We start from the raw sequence: 13,101 nt of genomic DNA on the forward strand, positions 1-13,101 counted from the left end.
TTCCCTCAATTTAAGTTGTTGTACCGCGTTACACCGCTTCTGTACTTTGCTGTCCCTGCGAGGTTCAGCTTGGGAGGGTGGCCAGGGAGCGTCCTGTGAGCTACTGCATCCCACCAGCCCCTCAGCCTGCAGTGGGCACCAGAGGTGCCCACAATCCCTTCCACGGCGACCTCAGCCCCAGCACGGTGGGACCAAGGCGGCCGTCTCTCCAGGGCCAAAGCCGTCACCATCCTCCGGGATGGGGAAGCACCGCTCGTACGCGGTTCATAAGCATCTACCGGGTGTCCCCCGGGGAAAAGCGGGTGCATTTCGGCCCCAGCAGCCGGGGCGGCCGGCGGGAAGCTCCTCCCTGGGGGTGTAGCACAGGAAGGGGTGGCGGTCGGGGGAGTCGCGGAGCTCCCGGCGAGCCGGCGGAGTCAGCGCTGCCCGCTGTACTATGCGTGTGTCTTGTGTTACAGCCATGCTGCACATCGGCGGCCAGAGCGAGGGGCGCGGGGAGGAAAAGGCTGTTTACACAGACTGCAAACCGCCCGGGGAATAGTGCGGGAGAGGAAGTGAGCCGGGCCGCTGTCTGACTGCCCCGGCTTCCTGCTCGCTCCCTCTCACGGGCAGCTCTCACACACACACACATACACACACACACACGCACACACACACACATACACACACCGGCCCGAGGGAAAAAAAAAAAAAAAAGGAAAAAGGGAAAACAAAATCAGGATCTCATTACTAGAGCAACAGAGAGCCTGCAGAAGACTGTCAGCATGGAGAATCAGGGAATTTTACTCAGCTCCCTCTAGACTACCAGGAGAGAGCGGAAAAGTCCCTCAGCCGCTGCTGGGTAGGTACAAGTGCTGCTGCGCCCGCCCCGGCTCCCGCAAAGTTTGGGGGGCTGCGGGCGGGAGAAGGGGAGGCCGGCGGCAGCTGCGGGGCTGCTGGGGTGGCAGCGGGGACAGCCCGCGGGAGGGAGGTGAGGCTGCCGGGCACCGCGGGGAGGGGGCTCGGAACCCCGCACGGGGCCGGGGAGCCCAGGGGTCCTGCCCCGGGGTCGGGCCCGGGCAGCGCGGCGGTAACGAGGCGGGGGGGGGCGGGATGCCCGAGGAGGCTCCCGCCGCCACAGGAGCCCCCGCCCCGGTGGAGGGTTTCCCCGGGGGCCCTGCCGCCCCCCGGGGGCTGCGGGTGCAGGTGAGGGGACGGACCGTGAGTGTTTGTGTGGGGGGCAGATGCGGGAGAAGGAGGCGGAGGGTGAGGAGCGGCAGGGCCGGGAAGGAGGCGCCGGGGGTCGCGGGGAGCCCCGGGACCCCGCTCCGCCCGCTGCCCCTCGGCGGTGCCGGGGCGTTTCGTGTCCCGCTCCCCGGCTGGCGGTGCCGGGGGCTGCCCCCTGCCAGCGGCATCCCGGTACGGCGCTCGGCGCGGCGGGGGCCGCCCGGTGCCTGTCAGGGCGGCGGGGGCGCCGAGGGGTCCGAGCGGGGCCGCGGAGGGCGAGGGGGGAGGGAAGGGAAGGCTCCTACAGAAACTGCAGAAGGGGCTTTAAAAAAAGGGAAAAAAAAAAAAAGTGTCGGGAGAGTTTCTGGCTTGTCTGGAAACAGCAAGACTAATTGCCATGCGCTTCCGGTTTGAAACTGGCAGCAGACAACATCTTGAAAATGAGTCACTGCAGCTCACAAAGAAACTCTGTGGTTTTCTCCCTCTCAGGTTTATGTATTTGCTCCTTTTTACAGTTTCCTTTGTAGTCTTCTGCCTTTTCCCCGGACCTCCCCCCACCCTCTTTTCTTAGCCATCCCCTGCCCCCAGACCCCCTTGGCCGACGTGGATAGTTTCCACCACCAACTGAAAAAAAGAAAAACACAAAAAATGTTTGTAAGTGAAGGGAAAAAAAAAAGAAAAAAAGAGGGAGAGGGAGAAAGGGAGAGAAAGTGGAGAGTTGTTGTTGGATCTGGCTTTGCTGAAGGTTAGAGGGACTCTGATGCTGCAGGGGGAAAAAGTTCCCTGAATTTTCCACTGGCTGCAGGAAGAGAGCCCATTTAGTCATGGCTAAGTAATGTCTGCACACACACCAACTAATCTCATTAGGAGTTTCCGTTCCCTAACACAGGAGGGTTTTGTGAAGCCCTGTCAGCCTTTCTAACGTTGCAGTTGAAAGGGAGACAAGTTACATCTTTATTTACTTAGGAGTGTAGTGCTATGACAATTTTATATAATGTAGCATCTTTTAGGTCATGAGAACTCCAAAAGTCAATCGTTGCATTTCATTTCAAGCCGAAAGTCGCGATTCATCTCGTATTTTGTTCATACAGACTTTTCAATTATTTCAGATTAATTTATGCATAAGTATTTCCATAGGGTGAAGCATATAAATGGGGTAGCAAGATGTTTGTGTTATGATAAACATGTTCTATGCACGTCTCATGTAATTGCAAAGTTAAAAAATTTTGAGCCAAGATACTGAGGTGATGGCCATATTTGAAAAATATATTCACCCACGTAGCCTTCCTGTGATGGTGCTTTACGTATGTAGTTTTCAAGTTTTCAAGTGATTTTATACATACCAGTTTTGATTTCGTGGTTTGTGTAATTACTTTATGATGATTTGCTTTCATAATGGTCGTGAAAGAAGTCTATGTTCAGAATTACAAAGATTTTTGCCATGCCCCACCAATCTTTAAATCAGAAGCAACAACTTTGTGTGGAAAAAAAAAAAGTCTGGAGCAAACAAAGAAAATGGATTCTTGCTTGCAAGTGGATTTTAGCTAAAGGAAATGTCAATAAATGAGAATAAAATTGTATGCATTAGGAAATAACACTTAGCTACTTACTTGAATTATCATGTGATAGCACTAAAACAGTTTGCAAATATTATGCAAAAAAATAGTGCTTGCAGTATATCACGTGTTTACCTCGGAGGGGCTGCAGTGTTTCCTGCACTTCCTATGTCCAAGTGGCACAGAAAAGTTCTTCATTAACATCATTTCACAGAGGACTTCTATTAGTGGATTAGTGACACAATCTCCAGTCACAGATGTCTCTTGATTTTCTAGCAGGGCAGTGAAGAATTTTTAGAATAGTGTACAAACCAGACAATGCCTAATCTCCGTCTCAGTCAAATTCAGCCATCAGGAAGGGAGGGATTATTTTTCAGTTTTGGAGGTTTATTTCTTTTGTAAAATTCTCAGTTTTAGAGAAGGAAGTGCAACACTGGACAGAGTGTTCAAAAACCAGTTGAATATGTTATGGTGCAGTTAGTGTGGTGTACAGCACCAAAACTTACTGAGGAGTGTTTCCTGGCTCTCACTATCTCTCTCTGAAATATGGACAATAAATTGTTCACTTATTGTGTTAAATATTGCTGGAATTTCGTGTGCTGTCTCCTGAATCAGAGTAGATGAAGCACACACATTCACACATACTTACATACTTATGCATATATGAAGTTTATCCACACTATATAAATTTTGTATGTTGTGTTTGTTTGAGATAAGTGTAAAACATCTTGATGTCCTCAGGAAAACAGATGTAGTTGTACTGTACTTCATGTTGTGTGTTCTGTGAATTTGAAAGGCTGAATGAGAAATAATCCATAGATGTGTTAAAAATGCAACAGTTGTCTGGAATAGAAACAAAAAATCCAGATATCATGTAATGCATGATAGTTTCCACTCAAATAATAAAAAAAGTATTAAAGGTGCTTTTATTGTAAATATAATTCTATTCTTCACCTGTCTAAAAATGTGTTAGGAGTATATATTGTCTGCTCAGTATTACAATCATTGCTTACATCTTGATTTTTCCTAATCAACTCTGTGTGTTGTTCCTAAAAAGAAAAAACCCATAGGTTTATATCCTTTCTGATATCGCTGACTCCACCTTGATGCAACAGTTGAAATAAGCAACTCAGTCTCAGGGGAGAAACTCAGCTACAGCCTTCCTTGTAACTGTTTATAACACCACACACATGGACACTTTCATATGTAGAAACAAAAGTGTATTTTGTTTTATTCATTAGCAGTTCTCAGTGCTTACTGATTCACAGTGGTTCTTTGCTCCTGCTACTTAATGTTATTTCATTAAACTTAAGCCATGAGAAGAAATCAAGTATATCACTCCAAAGACTGAAGTATTTCCCCTTTGCTGTGCATAAAACACAATTATGTAAACTTTGCCTTCTTCTTGTAGTGCCCTTCTTGGGATGGAGGTATTCATGACAGAGTTGTTCTTAGGGGCAGCTATTATTGGTCAAGTGAACACAAATATTGGTCAAAAACTGGTTCTGAAAGACTTAGCAGAGAATGAAAGTAAATTTTCAGGTTCACCAAGGTGCACAGAGCTTGTTGCTTGCTCTGGGGCTCATAGGTTTACATATGGGAAGGTAGCTGTGTGCAACACAGACATGGAGGTCCATGAGCTGTACAGAAAATACAAATCTTAGCCTCCCAATCAATGCAATCACATCACAACACGTTGCTTCAGAGGAAAGAAATAGGTATCAAAATAAACAGGCATTTGGCTACTAAAGATAAGGGAGTGTGGGATAAGGGTGGGAGCACTAACACATAGTTACTTGTGATGCATGTATTTATTAAAAAGGATTTTAACTAGTGTGTTGTTGATATCATTTAAAATTTGTAAGTTCACGTAGTTACCATTATCCCTCTGAGTAGTTCTCTGCCATAATACTAAATAATCTAAGATAATAAAGAACTGATAAATGAGCTAGAAGATATGTCAGGTTGGACTACTCCTTTGTGCAGTGAGGTGATAAATCAGTCCATGGCTTTCTTCTGGTGGAGGTGGCTGCAGTGCACGCCTCGATGCTGCTGCTGGAATCCATTTTGGAGCTGTGGCACTGATTATAGGACAGTTATCCCAGGCCAGTTTCAAAGAGCACTGTTGGTTTGGAGCTGCTGTCTGTGCTTGGTAACCACACCCAATGGCTCATGCCACAGGCTGTCACTGACGGGCCTGTGGAAGTCGTGTTGTGTCCTTGGATTGATTCACCCTGGCGTTCTCCTCGGTGTTTCCCACAATAGGGAATCTCACCCTCTTGAATCATTAGACAGATGTTTGCTTCATCTGTGGCTTGTTAAATGAATCAATGAGTATTCTGGAGGCTGGTGAGAGCTCCTGAAAGACTGAATATGTTCGTTCTCATGTTGAAATATTTTGTTGAATAATGAATGATTAAAGATTTAGTCATGATTTTGAGGAGAATGTCAAGGTGTAGGCACAGGAAGTCCATCTCACTGCACCACAAAATACAAGGCTGAATGGATGGAAACAAAGCAGATGAAGCACAAAGTGCTTCTCAGCTATGCACTTCAGAATAAGAAATTCACCTTTGTCCTTAAAACTTTCTTAAGCACATTGTGATTTTATGTGCCAGCAGTTATATCACATTTCAGGTTCTTACGGGTTTGTTGTTAAGAGTGGATTTTAATTTAAAACCTCTTTGAAGGAGACTTTCAGCTTTTCCAAAAGTAAGAATTAAAGAAAACACCTGCCAACGAGCATGGATACAAAACCAGCACAAAGACACTAACTACTTGGCAGCTAATTCAATGCCAGTTAATAACTGGATAGTCAGTTCTGCATTTTTATTTTTTTATGAATATTGTGGTAGTTTTCTTGCACTACCAAAATGTCCCCTGGAGCTGTTGATCTGATAGGTGCAATTCCTGGGTAGTATCTCATATTATACCAGACAACTAAATATTTAAGTAATATTTTAAAGTTATATGGCAGCTAAGGATACAGGAGGTCAATTTTGCCATGCCCTAGGCAGGTACAACTCAGCTGAAAATGATAGGGGATTTTTTTTTACTGTTATGGAGTTCTCCACACCATGTCTGATTTTCAGCTGCTTGCTCAAGTAGCATTGCTGTGATTGTCTACAGCAGTGGGGTTTGTCCTTCTCGCATCTGTGGATCCATAACTGTTTCTGAGCAATTGTGCCCACAGCAGTGGTGCTGCAGTGCTTCTGCCTCACTGTCAGGAGGAAGGTCCACTGACCCCTGCCTGCATGGGCCAAGTGCTGAAAACTGGTCACCTGTGTGATGGCAGTTATAGACATGACACCTATGGACTTTTAAGATAAATATCAATCAACCATGTAAAGAAAGGTTTTTGAAGACTATAGCATGTGATCTGTTCACATCTGAGCAGTTAGATACAGCTCAGGATCTTCAGGACAAGATTCTCTGTAGGAAGCCACAAACTTACTTTGTTTTGATCTTTTAAAGCACTTAGGCATGTATTTACTTTTGAGTGTGCCAGCACTTCTGTTAATGCACTGAGTCTAGCTGCATGTTAAATGTAACAAAGGCACTGCAGTGGCTCTTGCTGCTCTGTGAAGGTCCTCCTAGTCTTCCATAGCTCTGAATTTTGCAGTCAGGATGTACTGTGTGAGTGATACTGCCCATTCCATGGCTTCCCCCAGACCTTCCCCCAGAGAGTCATTTCAGTCATGTCTGTGTCTCTGCTTTCCAATTTGCTACCCAATATTTGAAGATTTGGAATGTAACTTGAATCATATTTGCAAATACCATGTTTACTACATGTTTATGTGTTTTGGGTCTTGTGCAAGCAATACTGTCCTTTTGAGCTTTAAAGTATACAGTTTCTTATTTTGTGGCTCCTAAATTGAAGATCATTTGAAGTACTATGAGGGGAAAACTCATGTCTTACACATTGTTTTTTATTTTTCGTTGTTATTAACTTATGAATAATACATAATTTTTATGAATATTACCAATCATGCAAAATTGGTAAAAGCTTTCTAGGCTCTAACCAAAGTATTAAGTCCAAAGTCCCATTAATACTATTTTACACAATGGGTCTTTTCTGAAAACATTAATAAACGAGCAAAAATATTTGTGCAAAAGATGCTTTTGCAGTTGTACACCAAAGTGTAGACTTGGATTATATCCTTCATCCAAAGGATCTAAATGTTTTTAATCAAATCTCCTCCTGTAGGTTTCCCATCCTTATTTTGAAACACAGCTGATAGTTCATCTGGAAAACAGATTTCTATTCCACATCCATTTGCCTCTAATGTGGTGACAGCACCTCTTTACTATGTCTCTGTATATTTCTTCTTTTGTTGTTGTTGTTTTTTTTTTTTAATGAAAATTGATCAGATGTGTTTCAGTTTAGGCTTTTTGAGAAGGATGCTAATGTGTGTTATTGTTTTTAAATGTTTATGTTGTGGTAGTGTTGAGTGGCCTTTGCTGTATCAAGTCACAATACAGCACAAACAAAAAAATTTATAGACTGAAGTACCACCATTATCTCTTCCCAGCAATTAACAGTAATTCATGTGAAGAAACAATCTTTAAAAGCGTTTAGAAAATAAGAACAAATTCCTTTTGCAGCTCAGTTAGTAAATCTGGAGAAAGTTGACTACCTTCAGAGAATTTCTTCCATGCTACGCTAACATAGCTGAGATGGGAATGTGGGTTTAGATTCTGGATATAGACCTCTGTGAAGTCTGGTGACTCAGAGCAGACTCAGAGCAAGTGGCGTGTGTGGTCAGTTCAGCAAACTGTGAGTGTGGAATAGGGCTGGCATAGAAAGCATGACTGCAACACTCCTTCAGTACTGACACTTCAGTGATAAAAACCCTTACAGAACAGAGCACTTTGATTCCCTGGGAGCAGGGCACAATAATGCTGACTGTGCAGTCTCATCCAAGTTGAGAAGAGGGAATAGAGTCTTTGCATTTTATTTAAATGTGTAATTTTATACAAAATTCAATAGGACAGGATACAAGTCAAAACAGTGGCTGTTACATATCCTGAGTATCAGAGACTGATAAACCAGTTGGTGCATTGATGTCACTTCTAAACATGTGCAAACTGAGCACTCTGCATGCAGCAAAGTTTGCTGTAATCATTGAACTAGTGTCTCATTTGTCTCTCATTCACAGTTTGCAGCAACTGTGGGAATTAGTTTAAGCACACAGGACACAGTGCAGGGCAGTGACAAACAAATCTTCCTGGCTGAGATCTCATGAACTGTGGGGTATTCCAGTGTTTAATGAATGAAGCTAGGTGAAACATGTAGGTGTGACCTGCAGGTCCTTGTTGGTGTAGCAGGCAAGTGAATAATGTCAGAAGATTAAAATATTTTAGTTGGGTTTTGGTTTGGCTTAGTGCATGGTAAACAGACAGAACTTTGATTAGCACTGAGAAGAATAGCAGATCTTTGAGATTTTTATGTGTAAGAATAGTTTTTAATTTATGTTTTTACTACGAGATTATAAAAATACAGACCTTGACTAGTGCTGTGACTCGTTGCTCATTTTTTATGGGTAAGGAACTTACACTCTGCCTTGTGCTCCAAAACCTACTGCAATAGAGCTAATGTTTTGGGAAGAAACTGTCCAAGTAAAATGATTCCATATTTGTAGGTTACCATCTGCTATTGTTTTACACCATTTTTGGTCTAATGCTATAACTGATTCCCTTTGCAACATGACAATATGCAGGTGAGCCTGAATGTTATTTAATTCATTAAGTAGTTCAATGGTTCATTTTGCTAATCCAGCAAATTCTGAAAATCCAGTTTGCATGGTAAGGCAAGTCTGACTACCAGTCTGTGCTGCAATGATCTTGCTGTGCTTCAGGTTTCATGAAAATTGCCAGTCACCTTGGTTTTCCTTAACAGAACTCCAAGGACTGTTTCCTGTCCTTTTGGCCAGTTTCCTCTCTGCTCACAGCATGAAAAGACCTGCTTTTTTATCTGAGTTTTAGTCTAGGAAAACTCAGTGGCAAGGGGAAGATTAGTTTAAACATCTGAGTATGAAATGTATTAAAGCAGCATTTGAGACAGCAGATAGTAATAATACACAATTTGACATATTAGAGCCACTGAATAAGTTACAAAGCATTTGGTCTGTTGTTGCAAAATTGAAAATTTTAATACTTCATTTAAAGAAGGGAGTACAGATAAAGCGTTTACATTTGGTAGTAATCATCTCTTGATATATTAAGTAAACTTCCAGAATAGCTGCTGCTCCTGGAGGTTGGAACCTTCTTCAGCTCTGGAAACATCAGAAATTTTATATAGGACAGTCAAGTAATCATGATCTGTGTCCTACTGATGCCGACAAAAATATAAGAGGAAGTCATGTGGGAAAAATAAACATATAGGACTGGTTTTGAAAGCAGGAGTCCCTCAGATTGCAGTGCAGCATGCTGCCAGCGTGCCACAGATGTGCACCACATGAGCAGACAGAAAGCAGTGTGAGGAGTCTGCACTCATTTTATGCCTGTCCCAAGGTGAAGGGTTGGAGCCATTACGGATTTATGTAGTTTTGTTTATGGCTAGCTTTAGAAATAATTGAGCAGGTTATTTTTTAAGCCTTCCCAGGGAAGCAACTAGCCAAGTTTCCTCCTGCTAAGGGCTTTTACTCCAGTGGGATTAAAACTGTTTCTTGAACTGTATCCTTACAGAAAATGTGAAAACACTCGTGTTGTAGAGGCGGTGTCATCACACCTCTGCTTGGCAGGCAACCAGTCCTTTGTTTTATTAGTTTGGAGATTGCAGAACTTTCTTCCTTTGGACATCTGCCTCCGCTTTTCTTTGACTTAGGTAAAAAAATTAAAAACTGCAAACACTGTATTACCAAATGTACCTACTTGAAGCATTACTGGACATATGTGTGAGTGATTTCTTCTCTGTGTTGGAACTTGATGTTATCCCTTAATATTTTGTGAGATTTTGCTGCTGTCTCTTTTGTGTTGCTTTTAACCACAGGAGTCTGTTTATTTTTTTTAAACGTGCTGGGCCATAACAGTGGGTATTCTTGCTTGAGAACGAGACCTTGTAAATTTTTACTGTAAGTAATCTTTTTAATTTGAATTTAAAGTAAAAAGACGACTGCTATGCTGGAGTAGCAGAGTGGTCATACCTTCTATGACTCTGCTAAGTACATCGTCCAGCAAAACCCTCTGTGTTTTTTTGGCACATCCTTAAACCAGTCTGTGTTTGTGTGGCAATATTACTGTAGCTTTGCAGTAAATTGGAACTTGGACGCTGGGGCACCCCTGTGGCTTTCTCTAATGTTTCCACTGGGTGGTGCTGCAGGAATTCCTTTTTTTTTTTTTTTTTTTTTTTTCGCTTGAATCTGCATTTCCCAGAAAGACGCCTCTAAAATATAATAGGAGGAAGTCCTGATTTAGAAAGTTTTTGCAGTTTCAACACAATGGGAGGACTTGGAGGATGCTCGGACAGGAAATGTCCTGGTTGCTGGATGTGGAAAAATTACCAGCATTCTGTATCATACACACAGTTGGTTCCCTAAAGTGTCCTGGGTATGGATTGCACCACTAGTTTGATTTATTACCTTTATTAGAGAAAGTTCTGCATCAAATGAAACCAGGTATATTTACACACTTAGTTCAGAGCTTATTTTTTCAAGCCCAATTAAATTAGCAGTAAGATCTCCTTTGATGAATATATGAAAGCTTTCTGAGTAAACAAATGGATATTCGTTTTTTCTCTTTTCTGGCAGAATCACTAACTCCTCACCAACCACATCCTATTTATCACCCTTGAAGCATCTCTGTTGAGAAATAAGGTATTAGGACTGACTCAGCTTTTCCTTTCAAACAGTTCTGAACAAACATTTGGGCAGATTTGGCAATTGTCTTTAACCTCTCATGATATAGTCATAGTTATACAGATGAATTTTCAGTGAAAAATGTTATGGCTGACTAATTTTTAAATTACTTTAGGAAAGTTCCTTTTGTTGACCGACACTCTTCCTTCTGTAATTAGATGAAAAACATATGTACTTCAATTTTTTTATAAAAACTAAAATGAAAAATAGAAAAAATGTCCTAGAGGATTTATAAGCTCTTAAACTTTTCATATTGACATTCACTTTAGAACTGTGTTTAGGATGTATGTAGACATGACCTTGTTCTGTATTTTTGTCTGTATATACTCTTTGATGTTTTATATAGCATCGAAATTAATTTGTAACTGTTTATTTTCTAAGTATTAATGGACTTTAAAATAATTTAGTTAAGTAAAAAAATCTCCATTTCTATTATTTAGAAATGGTGGTTAAAAATAATGGCAAAACAGTCACATTCTTGCACATGGTATTGCAGCAGTCATCTCAAGGGTTAAAATGAACCTGAGACACTTAGAAAAATAAAACCAGAGCTGCTATTACAAACTGGGACAGATGTAGGAGGCCAGGTTTCCTGTGGCCCATTTTCCAGTTTCCTGGCTGCAACCTGCAGAAATAAAGGAAGCCAAATGCTAACGTGAATGAGAAACTAACAATGCCCCACGTCATGCTGCTCAGAGAAACGTGCTGGGCAGAATTAGGATCCAAAAGCAGAAAATGGACGTACAAAAAATGTACACACATTTTCCAGAGTAGCTGAAATGGTTAAAAAAAGGCATCTGTTACTGAGAAATGCTGTGTGCTTGCAAAAGCACCCACGTGTCTGTAAGGGAAATGTAAGTGGAGGTGTGTGCCTGCTGTGATGGGGCATACAAAAAGGAGCTGGATCTTTTGCAGCTGCTTTGGCTACAGAAGGAATCAGCAGTTTCTTCATATGCTAAGGGAAATTAATTTCCCTGCCCTGACTCAGCCTCTTATTCCTTTTCATGTACATGTCTGATCACCATCTTTCTGTGACTACCTACATGGCATAATGCTGGCTAACACCTTTCATGTCTGCCTGATTTAATTGGTCACCAGCTGGGTATTTTCAGCCTCTGGGCACCCTAGCCAGTCTGTCCCACTCAGCTGTCCCTCCTCTGCCCCAAGTCCCCCAACCTGGTTTAGAGCTCAGGCTCCCAGACGTTGTTCCTTTGCAGACCCTCTAAAGCAAAAGGGACTGGTTTTGATCCTAACGCCTGGAGGGATTCCTAGTTTTAGCCTTCAAAACTGGTTCAATAAATGTTGATTGTCCAGGATCAGCAGTTTCTCTCTATTTTAGAAAGGCTGTAGGGGAGCTAACATGGAGAAAAAACATCCAAGTAGGAAACCTGGACTACTTGGGAAAGCAGAGCTGTGTTGCAGCTGTAACATAGTTGTGTGGAAGCTGAGGACCTCTGCAGAAATCCTGAATTGCTACAGAGCTGCTTGCCAGCATTTTACCTTTTATATGTGGCTTTTCCTATGCAAGAGTCCTACAAAACTTAATGCTTCAAGGACTATCCTGCTTATCTCACTGTTCATGTCATAAATCTTTCCGATACTGAGATTTTGTTTAGCTAGATATGTCTCTGAGCCTCCTGGTTTTCTACTGCTTTGACTTAAGATGCCTTGTTTATTTGTTTTATTTTGCCCAGCAGGTTAATAACTGTATTTTTGGATCTTTATACCACCTTACTGACTGACATTTTATCACATGGAGTTTCATATGTATTGTCTTGTTAAAAAATGAAAAAAGCTTATGCAGCTCATCAGCATATATATGATCATGTCTTAACTATTTCTAGTGCAACTTGCATAATGTTTTCATAGTGGTTTTTTCATGCTGGTTGGAGCCAGTCTTCATATGCTAAAGGGAGAGAGAGAGTATTTGGCATGTAGGCCCCTTGCCTAAGTGAGGAATTTGGGTGGACCTTTACATCTCTCAGATGGGACACTTTGCTCTATGGATGTCTCTGTCCATTTCCATTACCCTCTTCGGGGAGAGCTTATGGTGTTGACTCTGCTGCTGCTCCAAGTTCAGTCATTTCTGTTAGTCCCTCAGTTACTTTGGTTGAAATAGGAGCAGAATTATCAGCACAGATACTCTGATTTGCTGCCTTCTGGCATCAGACCTAAACTTAAAATTCGGTGTGTGGAGGGCATGTTGTATCACACTGATCATGCAGTTGCTAGGGTTTGTATGGGAGAAAGCACATTGCAAGGAATGTAAATTGCTAATGCAGATGCTGTCAGTGTGGTTCCCTGTCACAGCTGCCAGAGAAATGGATTTTCAGAAAACTCAGTCCTGAAATACCATTTTGCTGTCTAATACAGCATTTCCAAGTATAATTTCTTCTAACTATGCCTGTGATTATTTGCATCAGAAGTAGTGGAAGTGATCACAAAGTAAAATTATGATGCTTTCTAGGTCAGGTCAAACTGGC

The 13,101-nt window shown here is 42.2% G+C and overlaps 1 protein-coding gene across 1 annotated transcript in view; it reads left to right on the forward strand.

Moving 5' to 3' along the window:
* The first annotated feature begins 372 nt into the window (after positions 1 to 372).
* The window catches only part of ELK3 (ETS transcription factor ELK3), a 35,689-nt gene continuing 22,960 nt past the window's right edge, over positions 373 to 13,101 (forward strand). The window contains exon 1 of the mRNA XM_009086651.4: positions 373 to 841. The gene's annotated coding sequence lies outside the window, so the exon portion shown is untranslated. The remainder of the gene's footprint in view (positions 842 to 13,101) is intronic.

This window comes from Serinus canaria, chromosome 1A, assembly GCF_022539315.1.
Source record: "Serinus canaria isolate serCan28SL12 chromosome 1A, serCan2020, whole genome shotgun sequence".
Classification (NCBI taxonomy): domain Eukaryota; kingdom Metazoa; phylum Chordata; class Aves; order Passeriformes; family Fringillidae; genus Serinus; species Serinus canaria.